General features: G+C 44.6%; 1 long non-coding RNA gene across 2 annotated transcripts in view; it reads right to left on the minus strand.

Annotated features, from left to right (window-relative positions):
- Nucleotides 1-593, minus strand: part of LOC311518961 — a 43,031-nt gene extending 42,438 nt beyond the window's left edge. For both annotated transcript variants that reach the window (XR_014711158.1, XR_014711159.1), the window contains exon 1: nucleotides 505-593. This is a non-coding gene — a long non-coding RNA (uncharacterized lncRNA). The remainder of the gene's footprint in view (nucleotides 1-504) is intronic.
- Nucleotides 594-19,803: the final 19,210 nt, after the last annotated feature.

Below are 19,803 nucleotides of genomic sequence, written 5' to 3' on the forward strand. Positions count from 1 at the left end.
CTAGAGGTGTCTGTAACAATTCCATCATGGGTTGTTGGCAGGGTTTGAACCTAGGACCTTCAGCACCAAAACATGGACATCTACCACTTCAGCTAAAAGAGTAACTCCTTTATCTGGCAGCTGTTGGCTGTTAACATCTAGATGGGGTAGCCAGTGGTGGGGGACCTGGCAAACACCTTACAAGATGTACGTCCACCCCACTACAATCCAATCCACTACTAGCAATCTCAGTAGAGAGGCTGAGGATTGAAAGTTCATGGAGACTGAACTACCCTTTCCCCCCTAACAATGCTCCCACCAGGGAAGGAATTTAACATGTTGAGTCAGGGATCTTTGGGAGAAACTTGTGCTTCACCTGTTTTGTGAGTATAAGGCACTCAAGCTCCCGGGCTATCAAACCAGCACTCCTAAAAATAAATATACAGTGGCTAGTAACAGCACAGCTAACTCATGCTTAGCCATTAAAAGCTCAAACTCAGTCCCAGAAGCACGCATGCATCTCACCTTATTTCCTGTGCTTTACGAGTGCCGCTGCCTTGAACATGTTGTCTGCATTATACAGCGGTGGAAATATGCTGCTGTCTGTTTTGACAATTCGATCACACACACATTTACTGCTGGATATAATTCCAGGGTCCTGTTCCTGCTCAGTTAAACTGTCATTCCGCTGGGTGGGGGAGGGAGGGAGGGAGCAGCTGGGTGATACAAATCCACAGTGCTTTGTTCTTCTCAATGAACTGAATCTGTAGGTGCTTCCCTCATGCTCATGGATGTCTTGGCCTTGAGTCTGTGTGTTTGGGATGGTAATTGATGGTGACCTTTTTGCAGCACATAATGGCACATGTCGTGCTTTGGGCTTTCCTTGCTAGAAACACCAGTCTAGAAGTGTCCATCAGCTAATAACTTATTTAGTGCCAGTTTTTTTGTCTGTTGTTTCTAACTAGAGACAGACATTAGCTAACATAAAGACTATTTAGGAATAAAGGACCCTACAAGGCCTGTAACTATATGCTGTCCCGACTCCTTGATGCCTCTTATCCTTAATCGGTGTTGTGTGGACACCTCAAGAGCAACAGTTACACAGTGTTTAGTCCCACTACTAATTGTCAGAGGGTTAAGGGTAAAGTGTAAATGCACAGAGGAAGAGGGGGTCCTTCTGGGGACCCCTCTGTGTTCAATCTCCCACCACTTCCACCACCACCACTTCAGGTCCTATGTCATGTCCACTCTAACTCTGATAGAGAACTGAGCAGGGCTCCTTTAGGCACCAGTGCTGTTCCTTTCATTGGCCAGAGAGAAGAGACCTACTGCATAGGCCACTGAACCGAGGGTAAATAGTTACCTGTAAAAAAAAAAAAAAGCCAAAGCCCATTGTCAATCTCGTGATCCATGTAGTTCCACAAATCCTCAGTCTTTGATGTTATTACCATATGAATCCCAGGCCTCCTGTCCTGCCATGCACAGCACTTTTCACTAGGCCTGCAGGCTCAACTAAGGTTGGGATAATCTTTTTTTGCATATGTTGCTTTACTTGCCATGTGATGAGCCAAAATCTAAGTCACCATTTTATCCCATTCTCCACGATCCTACGTTCTGTGCTGGGCTTTGTAGCCTATCAGGTTCCCTGTTTGTCTAGTAACCCGTGGGCCCAGTCATGCAGTGTTCATTAAAGGCCCTGTTGAGTGGGTAGTACACTCAGTGGTAAGTGTTTACAGGATTGGCTCCTCTGTCCTTACTCAAGAAAACTTTCCGCTGAAAGGTTTCAGAGTAGCAGCCATGTTAGTCTGTATCTGCAAAAAGAAAAGGAGGACTTGTGGCACCTTATCATGAAATGAGCTGTAGCTCACGGAAGCTTATGCTCATATAAATTTGTTAGTCTCTAAGGTGCCACAAGTCCTCCTTTTCTTTTTCCACTGAAAGTAAGTCAACTGCTTTGTTGATTTGTCTTTTGTACAACTCGTTCTTGGTACACAGAAGCACAGACCCATTTTGGGACACAGAGAAACACGTGTCTCTTCCCAAAGAATCCTCCCCCTACTGCTAGACCTCAAAGTGACCATGTATTGATTGCAGTATTGTGTACAGCTCAGGCTCTGAAATTCAAATGGGGTTTTAAATTCTATTTCATATTCAAAGTAACCGAACGTCAGGAAAACAAACCCATCACTGGGACATGCAATCCACAACACTCATTGCAAGATTAACTTTTGCAGCCTGGCCTGACCCGTGGCTTTGGCTAAAGAGTTTGACTTTGTATGGGTGAAAATGCACTGCTCACACAGGGGTGAACCCCTACAAGAGCAAAGAAGAGAGCTGTTAAACTCTAAGCTGTGAAGAATGACAAATGACAAATTCAATCTGTCATATTCGTCTGTACTTCATATAGCTCATGTCAGGCTTCCTCATCAAACGAAACATAGTAGAATTCTACAGTAGAATACTAAAATACCGAAAGTACAGAATAGGCTGATTACATGTTATCACGCTGTCTGGAGTGGCTCATGACTGAGAGTGCCAACGGCAAAAAGGAGGGCAGACCCTCCAAACTGGTGGTCTGTTCTATAACTAGATTTCACCAACCCAGTAACAAATGTGGGCTCCTGGATCACGGTTTCAGTCTTACCATGGAGTCACAGTCCCCTGAGGCTCCCCAGTCTATGTTGCTACCCAGGCAAAATGGACTTAGTGAGAAATGGCCACTTACACCAAAAATCACAAAATATTCAGGTTGCTCCTAGTCCCAAGAGACCAGTCACTTACCCCAGGTCAATTTGTATCTTAGATCTCATACCAAAGACAACACAGCTAGCCAGTCCTGTAATAAACTAACAAAAATTCTATTAATTAGGAAAAAGGAATGAAAGTTATTTACAGGTTCAAGCAAGCAAGCAAGCATATATACCCAAATGAGTTTCAGTTTGTGACACAAAAGGCAACAGAGTTGTAGTAATTTGTTAATTCAAAGTGTCTTTCAAGGTTAGCCCATGCCAAGCCACATAGCTGTCTCTATGCTTATGTTTACAAATCCTCACCCCTCAAAATCCCGAGGGCATAAAAGAGATTGTTTCTCCTTGTCAGGGATTTTTTTATCCCCTCCACTCCAAAGACCAAAATCGATGGGATGAGTTCATGAGTAGGTCTCTCCTTCCTGGAGGGAGTTAGGAATGCAGTCAACAGGGCCTCTGTCCTTTGATGCTACACAATACCTCATTTGCCTTCAATGGGCCATTCTTGTATGCAAGGCAAGCATTTTACTTTAATGAATGCTTCTTTTCCTGTTTGAGTTACACAATTACAAAGACAGGTTTCAGAGTAGCAGCCCTGTTAGTCTGTATTTGCAAAAAGAAAAGGAGTACTTGTGGCACCTTAGAGACTAACAAATTTATTTGAGCATAAGCTTTCGATGAAGTGAGCTGTAGCTCACGAAAGCTTATGCTCAAATAAATTGGTTAGTCTCTAAGGTGCCACAAGTACTCCTTTTCTTTTTACAATTACAAAGGTTTACAGTACAGATATTCAATATAACTTTATACCATGGGCTATAGAGGTTACAAATGAGACCAGTGCATGCAGCATCCTACAACCATTTTATAAAGTCTAAACACATTCTTATCAACTTAACATCTCATAGCAATTTTGATAATGCTGAAATAGAAGTGAGCCAGACTGGTTTCCAGCTATGCATCTGTAAGCATTCAGTGAGGCCTGGGGCCTAGCACCTGGTCTGCCCACATCACACGTGCTCCCATGTACCCTATGCCATAATACAAAAAAAAAAGTAAGCTATTGAAATTAAAAGACTAAAATGAATAAAAGGAAACATTCTTTGATTAATCCCGTGGGGTTATTAACCTGCAGCATTCATTTTTGCAGGATATTATTGAGGCAAAGAGCCTGTTCCTAAATCCTATGAGTTCTGCATCACAGGCTAGCCAAGATGCATTTCTTCATTCTGACCCCAAGGGAAGATACACCCAAACCTCCCGAGAGCTGAAAACAGCTGAGTTGCTAGAATGGCTGAGACCTAAACATGAATTCCAGCACCAGTCAGCAGCTGTGGGGAGACGCTGTGGTTTGGGAAGGGCAGGATTTAATTCTGGACATTTTAAAAAGGCTTGGGTTCAATTTAATATTAAGGCTACAGTTTGGGCCAAATCTGAATCCCTTTAACTGGCTTCACTTAATACGATACAGTTTATTTTTATAGAAATAGGTGAACCTCAAAGCACTGAGAACCTGACTTCCACTCCTAGAAGCTTTCCAAATGTGGGATGCTTTTCTGAACCTCTCCACTTTGAAGCCCCTTCCGCCCCACTGAAGCACTCTGTCTTCCTCCACAAATCACCTTCCTGACAGGCTCCAGATATTATTACTAATGACAATAATGTTCTTAAGTAGGGGGAGCAGCAGCTGCAGAACATCAATGGAGATAAAGCAGGTGGTGACAGATTCTGACTGCCCTCTTTCAAGAGAGTCTATCTGTCTAAGGTCCTTATGTGGCCCTCATTACTGTAGTAGCTGAACGCCTGGCAATGTGTAATGCATTTACACACACCCTTAAGAGGCAGAGCAGTGCATTATCTCCATTTTGCAGATAGCTTTTTTATGCCTCAATTTCCCAAATGACTTTCCCAAGGTCACACAGAAAGTCTGTGGCAGAGCAGGAAATTGATCCTAGGTCTTTCAGGGCCTAGGCTGACACCCTGACCACTGAACCACCCTGCCTCTCAGGAAAGCTTCCCCAGCCAGAGAAAATTTGGCAGGAGAAGGCACTGCCCAAACTTTGCCTGAACTTTTGAGAGTCTGGTTTTGGTGAATGAATGAGTTTGGTGCAGTGTTTATGTGGCTCATCCCTACTTAGTACATGGCATCAGAAAATACTTGCGAGAGAGTGATGAGAAGGAGGGAAGAAGGAAGGACATTTTTAAAGGGACTTTAAGTGACCCCAAATAGATGCCAGTAATGCATAGAGTAAAGGATGTATCCTATTTTTAGTCTATCCAGCTGGATGTGCTCCCCATGCTTTCAGAAGATGGACAAGGCACTTCATGAGATGCATCCAAGAGCCTTTTGGTGTCCCCAGACTCCAATAAATAAATGAAACCCCCAGTGCAGTGCCCTCCCAATATTTGTAAGAACCCCTCAAAATCTATAGAATTACCCAAGTGCAAATAGAGTGTTGGTTGACCTGCTCTGTGGCTGCTACTGACCTGCATAATTGCTGAGTTCTCCAGGCAGACGTGTATGATGGAAGGCACTGTGCTTCTGGCAGCAGGAAAATAAACACCCAAATCCCCCATTAAATATTGCTTGCATATATAGTTCCCTATGGCCAGCTGTCAGGAGGAATAAAACATGTGGAAGGCAGTGCTCTGAGCTGAGGCAACACAGCTTGACTCAGATAATAAAGGATGATTGTTTGGGATTTGGAGCAATAAACACCTTATTTTAATGAATAATTTTTTGAGATAACAGAACACGGAGTCATGACAAGGGTTATCTATTTGCATCAGCAATCTGTGGTGTTTGTGAAAGTAGCCTCTGCCTTTTTGTGTTTAAACTATTCTTACACCAGGGATCCTTAGAGAAGTAATTACAGCTTGTAATTAAAATATGTTGGGGGAAATCTGAATTTGTAACAACCCTTGTAATATTTGCCATGCACTTGCACCAAGTGTAAAAGAGGAGCAAGTCCACTGTGAAGTTGAGGTAAGAGAGAGGACAATCAGGTCTCAAGATTTTCTTAGCCTTACTCGGAACAGAACAGGCTTCTGTAATCTCAGCCATGGTGACATTCCTGTGAATCCCTGATACCTGTCACATTTTGCATTACTTAGAACTGCAAAACTTGGATCTGGATTTCAGAGCTCTTGAAATTCAGAAGATCAGAGGCGTTCAGAAGAAGGCTGTCAAAGTGGCCCATTTCACTGGGATGGGGAGCTCTGGATTTTAGCTCTGGATCCAGGCTCCGATTCAGACCTCCCTTTGAATTTCAGGAGTGTTCAGGTATGGGGTTTGGTTCAAGCCTGTCTGTAGCACTAAGTGTTTCCCTGTCACTCAGATAATACTTTCAATGAATACAGTCTCTTTCACTTGAGGATCTCAAAGCACCTTTGCAAATGTTTATTTATTCAGCTTCACAACACTGTGTAAGGTGGATAAACATTATTATCAGAGGGGGGATTTTACAGAGGGGGGAAATCAGGGCACAGAAAGGTCTAAGAGACTTGTCTATGGTTGCAGAGTGAGTCAAGGACCGATCTGAAAAGAGAATCTCATGGCTAGACTCTGCATCTCGGGACATCAAAGGACGTTTTGACACTGACTTCAATGGAAGCAGGATTGGACCACAAGAGTCCGTTTGGCGGTACACAGCTTCTCACTGCTCTTATTATAGAGCTGTCACTTTTTTGGGCAGCTGTGAAAGAGGAAGAGAGTCGCAAAAGTGGAGAGAGAACCAGAGAAAGGAGGATGAGGAAGGAAGAGAAACAAAGGGAAGGAATAGCGGAGGCCTTTACAGGAGAGCATATTCTCCAAATGAGTGATGCTGAATGCAGCAATAAGGCCCTATAAACTAAAATTAAGTTACTGCACTCACTAAGGGCCTCTTTTATTTGATCTTTATGCAAACTTCCCATTGACCTCAGTGTGACCTGTGCTGTGGATGCCGGATTGTTTGTTGTCTTAAAGATATACTCAGGCATAGAGATTGTAATTAAAACTAGAATATGACCCTCTCCCCAAAATGCACTTAACAACTTCCCCACACACACTCACACTGCTTTACAGAAAGAACAGGAGTACTTGTGGCACCTTAGAGACTAAAAAAATTATTAGAGCATAAGCTTTTGTGAGCTATAGCTCACTTCATCGGATGTATAGAATGGAACATATAGTAAGATATAGATAGATAGATAGATATACACACACACAGAGATAAGTTGGCAGTTACCATACAAACTGTGAGAGGCTAATTCATCTTAACTAATTAGCCTCTCACAGTTTGTATGGTAACTTCCAACTTATCTGTATGTGTATATCTATCTATCTATCTATCTTACTATATGTTCCATTTCTATGCTTCCGATGAAGGGAGCTATAGCTCACGAAAGCTTATGCTCAAATAAAATTGGTTAGTCTCTAAGGTGCCACAAGTCCTCTTGTTCTTTTTGCGGATACAGACTAACATGGCTGCTACTCTGAAAACTGTTTTACAGAGGAACCACAGCCCACTATCTGGACTTCAGCCCAGCCCAAGTATTAAGCCAGCCCTGTCTACTAAATAGAAAGCTGTTAACTGTGGATTTCTCAGGGGTTATTCATGAGCTGGAAGCAGCTGGGGGTCAGCACCAGAGGAATGGAGAAGAGAAGCCCCCACTATCCAGCCATTGATGGCTAAATGCTCCTCCACTGAACAGGATGCAATGATTATTTCTTAGGGGGGAAAGAAAACCACGGAGGCAAGAGAGAGCAATGAACAACTGAACTATTTTCTGACGTTGAAGGACAGTCTATTCTTTTTCTTCCCCTGGATGTGCAAGCTCTCAATCCATCTTGAGCCCAGGTGTGATAACAGGAGTCTTTCACATGCAAATATATCAATTTATTTCCACAATGGCAAAGCACTGAAGGCTGAAAGGGAAGCTGCTGTTACACTGAAAATGTTATTATCCCAGAAACACTGTTTTCTTGAAAATCAGGAGTGGAAGAAGAATAAAGGGTCATTCAAATCTGAAAGCCACACATGGTTAGAGGGAGGAAAATCTTGACTTGGATTCCTAGTCCTCTTTTTGGCTTTTTTCTTAAATCCTCTTTTGCTGCAAATACCCTGACTCTGTCACCTGTCTTGCTCCATCTTGCTGTATCAGAGCCCTTTTGCCAGGAGAAATGGGGATATGTGATTGCTTCTTTCATGGTTTCAGCAATCCCTTTTCTCCCTTTTGCCCTCTCTGGTTTGATGATGGCTCAAAACCACAGGAAACTTGACCTCATGGGCTGTGCAGGTGACTGCATAATCTTACCAGCTGCTGACAGCTTCCATTTACAAAGCTAGCCAAGCCTTGAGCACTAATTAATTAGAATCTCCCACTCCAGCGCTAGAGGCATCTCTTGTGCAGAGTAAGTACAGGTCACAACTCTTAGTCTCTTACCATGTGTAAATACAGAGAAATAGATAAACTATTGTATGCTACATGACTGACCTATACAGTACAGTATTTGGGCCCTTTCCTGTAGTAAACAAAACCTGACACTATTTTCTAAGGGACACTTTTATAGCAAAATCAATAAGTTATGAAATCTGGGGGTTCTAAAATGGGGCTTCTGAGTACCTTCTCCCAATCACTGTAGGGGGAGAACAATGATGATCAATTCATCATGATCTTTAGCACTTACATAGCGATTGTTATTTGTAGACTCCCAAATGCTTTACAAAGGTGGGTAAGCATTCTCCCCATTTTACAGATTAGTGTCACGGAGACACAGGGCAGGTTAAGAGACTCACCTAAGGTCACATGGCTGGCTAGTGGTGGATCCAGGAAAAAATACTAGTTCCCTGTCCGTCGCCCTATCCACTGGACCATGCTGCCAATTTTTATTGTGGATGGACTCACACAAAATACAGATTTTATTCCCTATCATTGACAATACAAGCACAAACAGATGTTGTGATTCTAAGGATCACTTTATGCTAACTTTATGCAAATTAGAGCATTGGCCTTCTGGCAAAATGCAATGTGGCCCTTGGTATCCCAAAGCCTGAGCATCCCCATCATCAAAGATTTTAAAGCATTAAATATTAACACCTATTCCATCCCCTTTGGAAAATTTCTGTGTAATTTTGCCTTGTAGTTATGGTCAGAACAATCCCTATGGGAGATACAGTTAATGTTCCACAACAAACACATGAGAGGAGCCTTCCAGGCTTTGGCTGGAGCTTGTTCTCAAAGTAAAGCAAAACTGAAGCTTTCAAAGCCCCAGATATTGCCTAGGGGAACTGCTTCTCAGGCAGAGCAGGCCCATGACATCTGCAACAAGACAGTCAGCCAGATCCTAGAGTCCAGCTGAGCTGTACTCATCATGGGACCTGCTCGGAGTTGGGGGGAAAGTGTCTCTAAGCCACATTTCTCCCTTCCCATCCACCCTTTGAACAGTTCAAAACAGTTGGTGGCAGGACCCAGGATCTGGCACTATCGGTCCTATTATGTAGGATTTTAGTGAATAGAAGAGAGCCTCAATCTTTTTAAAGAGATGGCTGCTGAAAATGGCTGACTTCCAAGATAGGCCAAAATCCTGCCCTGAGTGAGTCAGGATAGCTTCTATTGAGGACAATATGAGTCTTGTGCTTGCCTCTGAAGGTGACGTTTTCCTCTGAGAGAGGACACTTATATACTACATTGGCTTAGTATGTGTGATAATGTCTTCCTCTAGTGCAGGGGTCGGCAACCTTTCAGAATTGGTGTGCCAAGTCTTCATTTATTCACTTTAATTTAAGATTTTGCGTGCTAGTTATTCATTTTAACGTTTTTTAGAAGGTCTCTCTCTGTAACTCTATATATGTTATAACTAAACTATTGTAGTATGTAAAGTAAACAAGGTCTTCAAAATGTTTAAGAACTTCATTTAAAATTAAATTAAAATGCTGATCTTACGCCGCCAGCCCGCTCAGCCCGTTGCTGGCCTGGGGGTCCGTTCACCTAGGCCAGCAGCAGGCTGAGCGGGGCCTGCGGCCGGGACCCAGCTGACAAGGGGCCAGCAGCCAGAACCCCAGACCAGCAGCAGGCTGAGCGGGGCCAGTGGCCGGGACCCCAGACCGGCAGTGGGCTGAGCAGCTCAGCCCGCTGCCACTCAGCCCACTTTTGGTCTGGGGTTCCATCTGCCGGCTTCTGCCAGCCAGGGTCCCGGCTACCGGCCCCGTTCAGCCCACTGCCAGTCTGGGATCCCAGCCCTGCCCACATAGAGTGGGTACGTACCTTCTCCCTGGTTCTAGCCCATTCTCTTCCTCTCTCTCTGCACTGAGCTGAGGGTGGGAGTGCACTGAGCACAGGGCTGGGGGTGAAGGATCAGGCTGGGGGTTGGGGTGTAGGGTCTGGCCAAGAGCTAGAATGAGGGTTCGGCAGCGGGCGCTGAGTGGGGCCGGTGGCTAGAACCTGGCAGGCAGCCGCGTGCCATTAAAAATCGGCTCGCGTGCCGTCTTTGGCACGCATGCCATAGGTTGCCGACTCCTGCTCTAGTGGCTGACCTCACGATTACCCTACCACTGACATCACCTGTTGGTGTTCTCCTTTCACTCAAGTGATTAATCTGTGGTTTTGGTACTGAAGGGCCTGGGTTCCACATTCACTGATGATTCTACCCTCTCACTTTCCCTCCTGCCTCCATCCCCTATGTAGATTTATTTATATATATCGCTATGGTTTGTTATACAGGCACATAATAAAAGAATTATCCCAGTGTTGGAAATGTCACCAGTTTGGTTGGGAATTTAGCAATTTTTATAATTAGAATAAATAATCCTTATTTAACTACATTCAAATTGTAAATGATATACAATGCTGTTAATTGATTAAAATTCTCAAACCCAAACGTCTCTCCCCTCCCCTGATACGCTTGGCCCACTGTCTGCTGCAGATACCAAGAATGCCTATGGATTTCTCAAAAAGAAAAGGAGTACTTGTGGCACCTTAGAGACTAACCAATTTATCTGAGCATAAGCTTTCGTGAGCTACAGCTCACTTCATCGGATGCATCTCATTTCTCACTGTATCTGTAAGGGAGCCAGGCAGCCAGTGGGTCTGATTGCTCACATTCCATTCAGACACAAACAAATCCACCCCCTCAAGTCCCTGACAGGGTCCTCTCCTTCTGGAGGATTCCTTCTGTTGAGTTCTGCATTGATGGTGGAATTGCTCCACATTCATCCTTTTTTCTTTTCTTTTTTTAAGTGGGTTATTATTTTTTTTAAGTGTTGGTTCATCTCCAGCTAATTACTAAGAAATGGAGAACCATGTGCTTCCTGCCACAATTAATTAGTCCACACTGCCTGTTTCCAATCTTACATAAGATTGCATTCTAATTATATAGAGAGATATTCCTGCCTTGAAGTATTAGCATCCAAACCAAGAGGTGTGCACACAACTCCACAGATCCTGTGCGTTGGATCAGCTGTGGCAGACTCTCAGAAGCACAGATGGAGAAGGCCTACTAAAGAGACAAGGTGAATGAGGTAATATCTTTGGTTGGACCAACTTCTGTTGGTGAAAGAGACACGCTTTTGAGCTACACAGAGCTCTTCTTCAAAAGTGGTGTAGCTCAAAAGCGTGTCTCTTTCACCAACAGAAGTTGGTCCAATAAAAATATTACTTCACCCACCATATATCTCTAATATCCTGGAACCAACATGGCTGCATCACTGCAAACAAGACCTATTAATTCATCTTCTCTCACCCTCCCCTTCAGCACTGTTCTTAGTGTTTTTTACAATGCCTTTTCCACTCTGTGCTCAACACACTCAAGCAACAGGGCTTCTGCTACTTTTCGTAGGGCAGCATTTCTCAATCTGGGTTGTGACTCGGGTGGGGGGTGTCACTAAAGGTAATTAGGAGGGTTGTGAGGCATTGAAAAATTGTAGTACAATTCTAAAACAAAGAATATTAGCACTTCCAGAAGAGCTTTGGGGCAGCAAAAAAACTGTCCAAATTTGTGTGGTTCTCGCCAAAGGAAAGTATAAAAACATCAGTGAGTGTAGCCTAAAGGCTCAAAAACCGGAAGGCAAATAAAAAATAAATTTAAAAACTATGATTTTTAGAGTCAATTTCATGATTTCTAGGGCCAGACTCATGTTCTCTATACATTGGAGTGCTGGAAATGCAGGAAGGGCTTCTGTCCCACTCAGAAAAATGCATAAATCAAATCAGAGTACAATATACTCACTCAAGCAATCTTGGGGATGGGTTCTGCTTTGAGCAGGGGGTGGGACTAGATGACCTCCTGAGGTCCCTTCCAACTCTGATATTCTATGATACTGACTCCCATCCCAGCTGAAGTCCACATGCCATTTGCAGTTGCCTGATTTAACGGAATCCAGCTGAGGCCCCTGGGTGGAGGGCCAGCATTCTGGAAGGTATGCAGCAGCCAGCAGCAATGCTTTAGATGAGGCTGCCCACAATTCACTTCGGCTGCTCTTACAAAAGACCCTGCTCTGAAGAGCTCCTGTTTGGCTCAGGGGCAGGTTGCAGGGACCCACATAAAATCCTGACAGCAGGTGGGTTGGCTCAGGAGAGCAGTAGGACAACTGGAATGAGGGTTAAAGGTTAGGCTCCTCTTTCATTGTTGAACACCTAGAAAGAGAAGGCACAGCTGACTGTGAGTTTTAAAGAGTTTGGGGAAGATTTTATCATACTCCTTCCAATTTGCTCCCTAGCAGTTCAAAGCAGCTTGTGCTCCATGCTTACAGCACGCCAAATGTTATTACCACCCATAGAGCTTCTCTGTAGGAAAAGCCACTGCTGGTAAAATAGGTAGCAGCCCAGAAAAGCCCTCTCAGGTCATCTGCTCTGTGCCCTCTGCATTTCATAGGACTTTGTTCTTTACCTCATTCTCACTAATATCTTATCTAACCTCTTGAATCTGTGCTGTGATGGTGCCTCAGCCATCTCCCCTGGGGAGTTTCATCTGTTTTCCTCTTGTTCTGACTGTTAAGAACTTTTTCCTAATATCTGGACTAAACTTTTCCTTCATTAGCTTCAGGCTATTTCTTCCTGTCCTGCCATTTTCAAAGGCTGTGCATTAATTCCCTTCCTTCGTTTATATTGTTACCTGGAAGGTATTAGACTCAGATCTTCTTCCCACTGGTCTTCTTTTAATAGACTCCTTCACTGGCTCCTCCTATGACTTATCCTCCACTCCATGAATCTTTTTTTTTTTCTTAATATTTCCCTCCTTGTCTTTCAGCCTCCTTCCTTAACTGTAAAGACCAGAGCTGCTCATAGTTCTGCAGGATCCCTTGCACTGGGGCTATGTCAAGTGGCATTTTCACCTCCCTAGTTTTGCGTGTATTCCTCTGCTGCTTGCAGCTGAGTATAATATGTGTGCATATCAGCTGTCAGCTGTGTCAAGAAAAAGATGAGGAGTCAATGAAAATAAAATCTATTAAATCCTCCAGGGTCCTCTTCTTTTTTAGTCTGGCAACTGTTAAAAGGGAGAATAAAAATAAAACAGAAATCTCTCGGGCAAATCAGCAAGGCAGATGTAAAATTGGAGGGAGTGTGTGACAGATGACCATATGGCGAGGGTATATCTGCATGTATCTATATAAAACAACTTCTATTTTGTTTTCTGAACACCATTTTGATTATGAGTCTAATCTGTGCCTTCACTTGGCTTTGTAACCTCCATATTGAGCTGAAACACATAGGTGTGAGAATTTCTCCTGAAACCAGCTAGCAGAAGGATAACAATACAAAGTCAAAAGAAGAGGAGTACTTGTGGCACATTAGAGACTAACCAATTTATTTGAGCATAAGCTTTTGTGAGCTTCATGCATCCGATGAAGTGAACTGTAGCTCACGAAAGCTTATGCTCAAATAAATTGGTTAGTCTCTAAGGTGCCACAAGTACTCCTTTTCTTTTTGCGAATACAGACTAACACGGCAAAGTCATTAAACCTTGATGTTCATCCATTCAAATGGAAGCACTTTTGCTACCATCCAGGGAAAATCTGTTCTCCCAGATGAACTGGTAACCAAGTAACTGATCTCCTGATGAGGAGACTTCGCTCACCTGGCAGAGATTTGAGACTTACCAGGAAGGTCACCTTACAAGGGGGACTGAAAGCCTGTTAAAGGAATGGTCTCTCATGGCCATTTTGAGAATAGACCAGAAGAAGACACGGTTGAGCAGAATAAAAAGCAGGGGAGGAAGGATCTTGGACTCCTTAGAAGACACTGACCAAATCCCAAAGGATGTCCAAAAGTGGAGAGGCAACTGAGGCAGGGTGGCATAGAGTTGTTTTTTGTTTTACCTACCTTACTGAGGGGTGCCACCTGATATATTGGGGTACCACTAGCCTGGGCTCCCTCACGCTGTCCTGCTGAGCCAGGCCCTCAAGCCTCCTCCAGCACACACGCACACAGAGAGGTAGGGACACACCCAGCTGCAGAAAGACACAGACAATTAAATCAGCTCTGTGTTGGATTGCCCAGTATTCAAGTGCACACCCCCCTGGGGTGCAAAACCAAAATTTTATCATCTTGCATTGCACAGAAATCTGTACAGTGTAAGCTCATGAAAATCGCCCCCTCCCTCAGTGTGGAGGAAGATATGCACAGCTTTCTCTCCCCTCCCCTATTATAAATTGCATAAACTAGTTTGAAGAAAACAAAACAAGTTAATTAACTACAAAGAATAGATTTTAAGTGATTATAAGAGATAGAAAACAGATCAAAGCAGGTTACTGAACAAATTAAACAAACATGCAAACTAAGCTCAATACATTAAAGAAACTGGCTACAAGTAGTAATTTCTCACCCTAAATGTTTTAGGCATTTCTTTCACAGGCCAGACACCTTTTCCAGCCCGGGCTCAGATCTTCTCCTCTCCCTCCTCGGTCCTTGTTTCTTAGGCTTTGTCTACACTACCAAGTTTTGACAACTACACTTATATTGACACCCAAAAGTCAACTTAATAAAAATCAGAAAAGCTTGTTCACACTCTCCCCCTCTGGCGACAGATCACATCCACATTGGGGGGCACCATCATTGGCACTGTGGGTATGTATTCCACAGGACAGGGTGACACCTTCCGTCGCTAGATGTTGTGGGAAGGCAGAGCGGATTGCGGAACATCTTGGGACCATGCTAAATGTCCTGTGATGCATTGCTTTGTGTCCCAGTCCTCCACTGGTTTCCAGCTTTCTTTCGTGCCATTTTTTCAATGGCCATTCTTTGTCGTGCACCCCGACATCTGTAGTGAGAAGAGATGGATCCTGCACTTATCTCCTATGCTCTGTTAAGTGTCATGAGGACATCGCGCATGGCAGTGCAATTAATTGTGAAATTACTGACAGAAGAAGACTCGCAGGCACCTGACATTCTGCGTGATGTGGACAGTAGCAACTTTACACTGCTTTTGGCATTCTCCGAGCAGCTGCATAGGGTAGACTGTCACTTTTGGGCTAGGGAAACCCAGCACTGAATGGTGGGATTGCATCATCATGCAGGTGTGGGATGAAGAGCAGTGGCTACAGAACTTTTGGATGCGTAAAGCCACCTTCCTGGAACTGTGTGCTAAGCTGGACCCAGACCTGTGGTGCAAGGACACCAGAATGAGAGCTGCCCTCTTGGTAGAGAAGTGTGGCAATTGCTGTCTGGAAGCTGGTGACTCCAGACTGCTACTGGTCAGTCACAAATCAATTTGGAGTGGGGAAATTGACCATTGGGACTGCATTAATGCAAGTATGCAGGGCAATAAATCGCATCCTGCTACAAAGGACTGTGATTCTGAGAAATGTGTGTGAAATAGTGGACAGCTTTGCAGAGATGGGTTTCCCTAACTGTCGAGGGGCGATAGATGGCACACATATTCCAATTTTAGCACCAGACCCCCTTGCAACAGAGTACATCAATAGGAAAGGACACTTGTCCATGGTGTTGCAGGCGCTTGTGGCTCACCATGGGCGTTTCAAATACATCAGCACAGGGTGGTCTGGAAAGGTGCATTACGCACACATCTTTAGGAACACTGGCCTGTACAGAAAGCTGCAGCGGGGACTTTCTTTCCATACCACAACATTATAGTAGGGGATGTGGAAATGCCCATAGTGATCCTGGGAGACTTGGCTTACCCCTTACAGCCCTGGCTCATGAAATCTTACACGGGACACCTGGACAGCAGTAAGGAGTGTTTCAATAACAGGCTGAGTAGGTGCCGGATAACAGTTGAATGTGCCTTTGAGAGATTAAAGGCACGCTGGTGTTGTCTTGATGGCAGGTTAGATCTTAATGAGGAGAATATTCCCATGTTCATAGCTGCATGCTACACTTTGCATAATGTCTGTGAATCTAAGGGTGAAATTTTTGCTCAGGTTGGAGCGCTGAGGCAGAGCACTTGGCTGCTGAGTTTGAGCAGCCAGATACCAGTCAGAGGAGCCCAGAGGGCAGCAACTGAAATCAAGGATGCTTTGAGGAAGCACTTTGGCAATGGGCAGCAGTAACTTATATCTTTCTAAGGGTGCATCTTCACTACCCGCCATATTGGCGGGTAGTGATCGATCCCCGAATTGATGCCTGTACTCCTCCTCAGCAGGAGGAGTAAGCGGAGTCGACGGGGGAGCTGCCGCGGTTGACTCGCCGCCATGAGGATGGCCAGGTAAGTCGAACTAAGATACGTCAAGTTCAGCTATGCGAATAGCGTAGCTGAAGTTGTGTATCTTAGTTCAACACCCCACCTCACCCCACAATGTAGCCCAGGCCTTAGAGTAGCTTCCATTGTGCATTCCATGTTTTTTTCCTAGGAGGCTATGTTGACATCTGGGGCTGCATATCCCAGTAAGAAAATGATTAAAATGCCTGTACATGTACTCATAGTGATTGCACTGTGAATTTGTAGAAAACAAAATAAAGATTATTTACCATTATACAACTTTGCCTTTATTGATCAAGAAAAAGCACAGTGACACTCACCAAAACACAGATGCTTGCTGGGAAAGGAGGGACTGGGAAAGGGCAGACCCTCACAACTGTGTGTAGGTCCAGCCATCATTGTGAAAGCTGTGTGAGTAGTGGAGTGAAGGGGAAACTGAGGAGTCCCAAAAAGCGGAAAGGAACGTGCGGGCGGAGAATGGGAGGGTCCTGGTAAAGAATTGTGAATGTGCTGCAGAGGAGGTTGAGCCCAGGCCTTCTCACTTTGCAGCATTATTAAAGACTTGAGCATTTCTATTTGCTCCTCCATTACTTTTATCATCCATTCAGTTGCAGCCCTAGAAAATGCTTGATTCTCTTTTCTGTCCTGTCTTTCGGCTTCCCAGAACTCCTTTGGTTCCCTGTTCTCTATAGTGGAGCACTACAGTACCTCCCAGAAGATATCTTCTTTGCTGCATCTTGGCCTCTTTCTTATCTGGTGGAGACTGTCGGCAGGGTGCGTGGGGTGTTTCTGAAGGCTGCATCTGGTGAAGCACGGGGGACAATGCACAGCAGTAGGATTGTTAAATTCAAGCACAGCATTGACACATTTCACTTATATGCACCTTTTGCAACATACCAATCACTTTCTCACTGACATCTCTGCAAGCACCTAAAACATGGTGAGTGTTGGCTGGGGTGGGAGGGGGCTGCACCTGGACAGAAGAACATACAGTCTTTGCAGAGGTTGCGATGCAGCTTTATAGGGAAATAATTCTAAAATTATCCCACACTTTTCCACAGGCAGGGATCATTCTAGCAGACATCTCACTGCTGAGGGTAAGCAGGGAAATCAGGGTACATCTACAGCATGCTTGCAGCTTCCATCCTGCTCTATATGCAGCTCACCTATGTGCCGCTTTGGTCCCTGCACAAGTGATTGCCAAATGACATGGGAAAGTGTCCTACAATGGGGGAAGGAACAAAGCTGCACTGCTATGCAACCTGCAGCAGAAGATTGCTGAATACCTCCAGGAAACTTTCCTGGAGATCTGTCTGGAAGATGCCCACTAGATCTGGGTGTGCATCAACACCCTGTTCCGCCATGCTGATTAGCTACATAGGGAAATGTCCAGTTCACAGAAACACAGCCAGCCTCTCACATTTCTATGCACTGAACCCACCTCCGCACTGCACAAGCCACAGCCACTTATCAGGAGTCTCATCTCCTGCTTTTTGCTCGCCAGAGAGCAACTGCTGAGACTGACTAGGTACTTCAGGAGTGGAGAAAAGTTCCTGGCTGCCTGCCTCACCGGTCGAGCCCGCCGGGAGCTCCACATCCTCCTCTAGCTCTACCTCTTCATCAATAACTTCATCCTCCGGGTTAGGTCCTCTTTGTGCTGCCTCTGTTCCCTCTGAAGTATCCAGGGGGCTCTTGGCGGTGGAGGTGGGGTCACCACTGAAGATACCGTCCAGTTCCTTATAGAAAAGACAGGTCTTAGATGAGCACTGGAGCGATGTTTTGCCTCTCTCACCTTATGGTACGCCTGCCTCAGCTCCTTTATCTTTGCTCTGCACTGCTGCGTGTCTCGATCATAGCCCTTTTCACACAAGCCTCGAGAAATGTGCCCATAGGTATCTCAATTCCTATGAGTCCACTGCAGCTGGAACCGCACAGACTCCTCTCCCCATACACTGATCAGATCCAACAGCTCCACGGTGGTCCAGGCAGGAGAGCGTTTGTTGTGATAGCCAGCCATGGTCACCTCCCCACGCCGAGCCAGCAAGCAGGAAATGGGATTTAAAATTCTCAGGGCTTGCAAGGGGGAGGGGCGGATTGTTGTTTACCTGGCTGCAGGCCAACGGAGTTCAAACTGCTGACCAGAGCGGTCAGGATGGGCGTTATGGGACACTCCCTGGAGGCCAAATAAAGCAATTAAAGCAGGTATGGTGTCTACACTGGCTCTTTGTCGATAATAAAGGGAAGGGAAAAGAAAAAAGTCTCCCGTAGGAGTGGAAGTATTTTATTGCTAAACTGGGCATTTTTCCTGAAAAAAGTTGCATCGCAGTGTGTACGCACTCACTGTTTTGTCGCCAAAGGCAGATTTTGGTGACAAAACTTGGTAGTGTAGACAAAGACTTAGATCTTCTCAGCAGTCATCCTGGGTGGGAATTCAGTGAAGAAAGAGCACCCTGATTAACTCACTTCCCTGCCTTAAATAGAATTTACATATGGCGGGAATCCTTTGTTTCCCAGTTTCTCCACCCCTTTTGTGGAAAACTACTAGAAGGCCAAGATGGGGTCCAGCACATAATAACGTAAGAATGGCCCTACTGAGTCAGACCACAGGTCCAGATTGCCCAGTATCCTGTCTACTGACAGTGGCCAGTGCCAGGTGCCCCAGAGGGAATGAACAGAACAGCTAATCATCAAGTGATCCATCCCCTGTTGCTCATTCCTAGCTTCTGGCAAACAGAGGTTAGGGACAACATTCTGCCCATCCCGGCTAATAGCCATTGATGGACCTGTCCTCCATGAATGTATCTAGTTCTTTTTTGGACACTGTTATGGTCTTGGCCTTCATAACATCCTCTGGCAAGGAGTTCCAGAGGTTGACCATGTGTTGTGTGAAGAAATACTTCCTTTTATTTGTTTTAAACCTGCTGCCCATTAATTTCATTTGGTGACCCCTAGTTCTTGTGTTATAAGAAGGAGTAAACAACACTTCCTGATCTACTTTCTCTACACCAGTCATGATTTTATAGACCTCAATCATATCTCCCCTTAGCCATCTCTTTTCTAAGCTGAAAAGTCCCAGTCTTATTAATCTCTCCTCATACGGAAGCCTTTCCATATCCTTAATAATTTTTGTTGCCCTTTTCTGAACCTTTTCTAATTCCAATATATCTTTTTTGAGATGGGGCAACCACATCTGCACATAGTATTCAAGATGTGGGCGTACCATGGATTTATATAGCGGCAACATGATATGTTCTGTCCTATTTTCTATCCCCTTCTTAATTATTCCCAGCATTCTGTTTGCTTTTTTGACTGCCACTGCACATCAGAGAACTATCCATAATGACTCCAAGATCTCTTTCTTGAGTGGTAACAGCTAATTTAGACCCCCATCATTTTATATGTATATTGGAATTATGTTTTCCAATGTGCAGTACTTTGCATTTA

The sequence above is a fragment of the Lepidochelys olivacea genome, assembly GCF_965140295.1.
Source record: "Lepidochelys olivacea isolate rLepOli2 genome assembly, chromosome: 3".
Lineage (NCBI taxonomy): Eukaryota > Metazoa > Chordata > Testudines > Cheloniidae > Lepidochelys > Lepidochelys olivacea.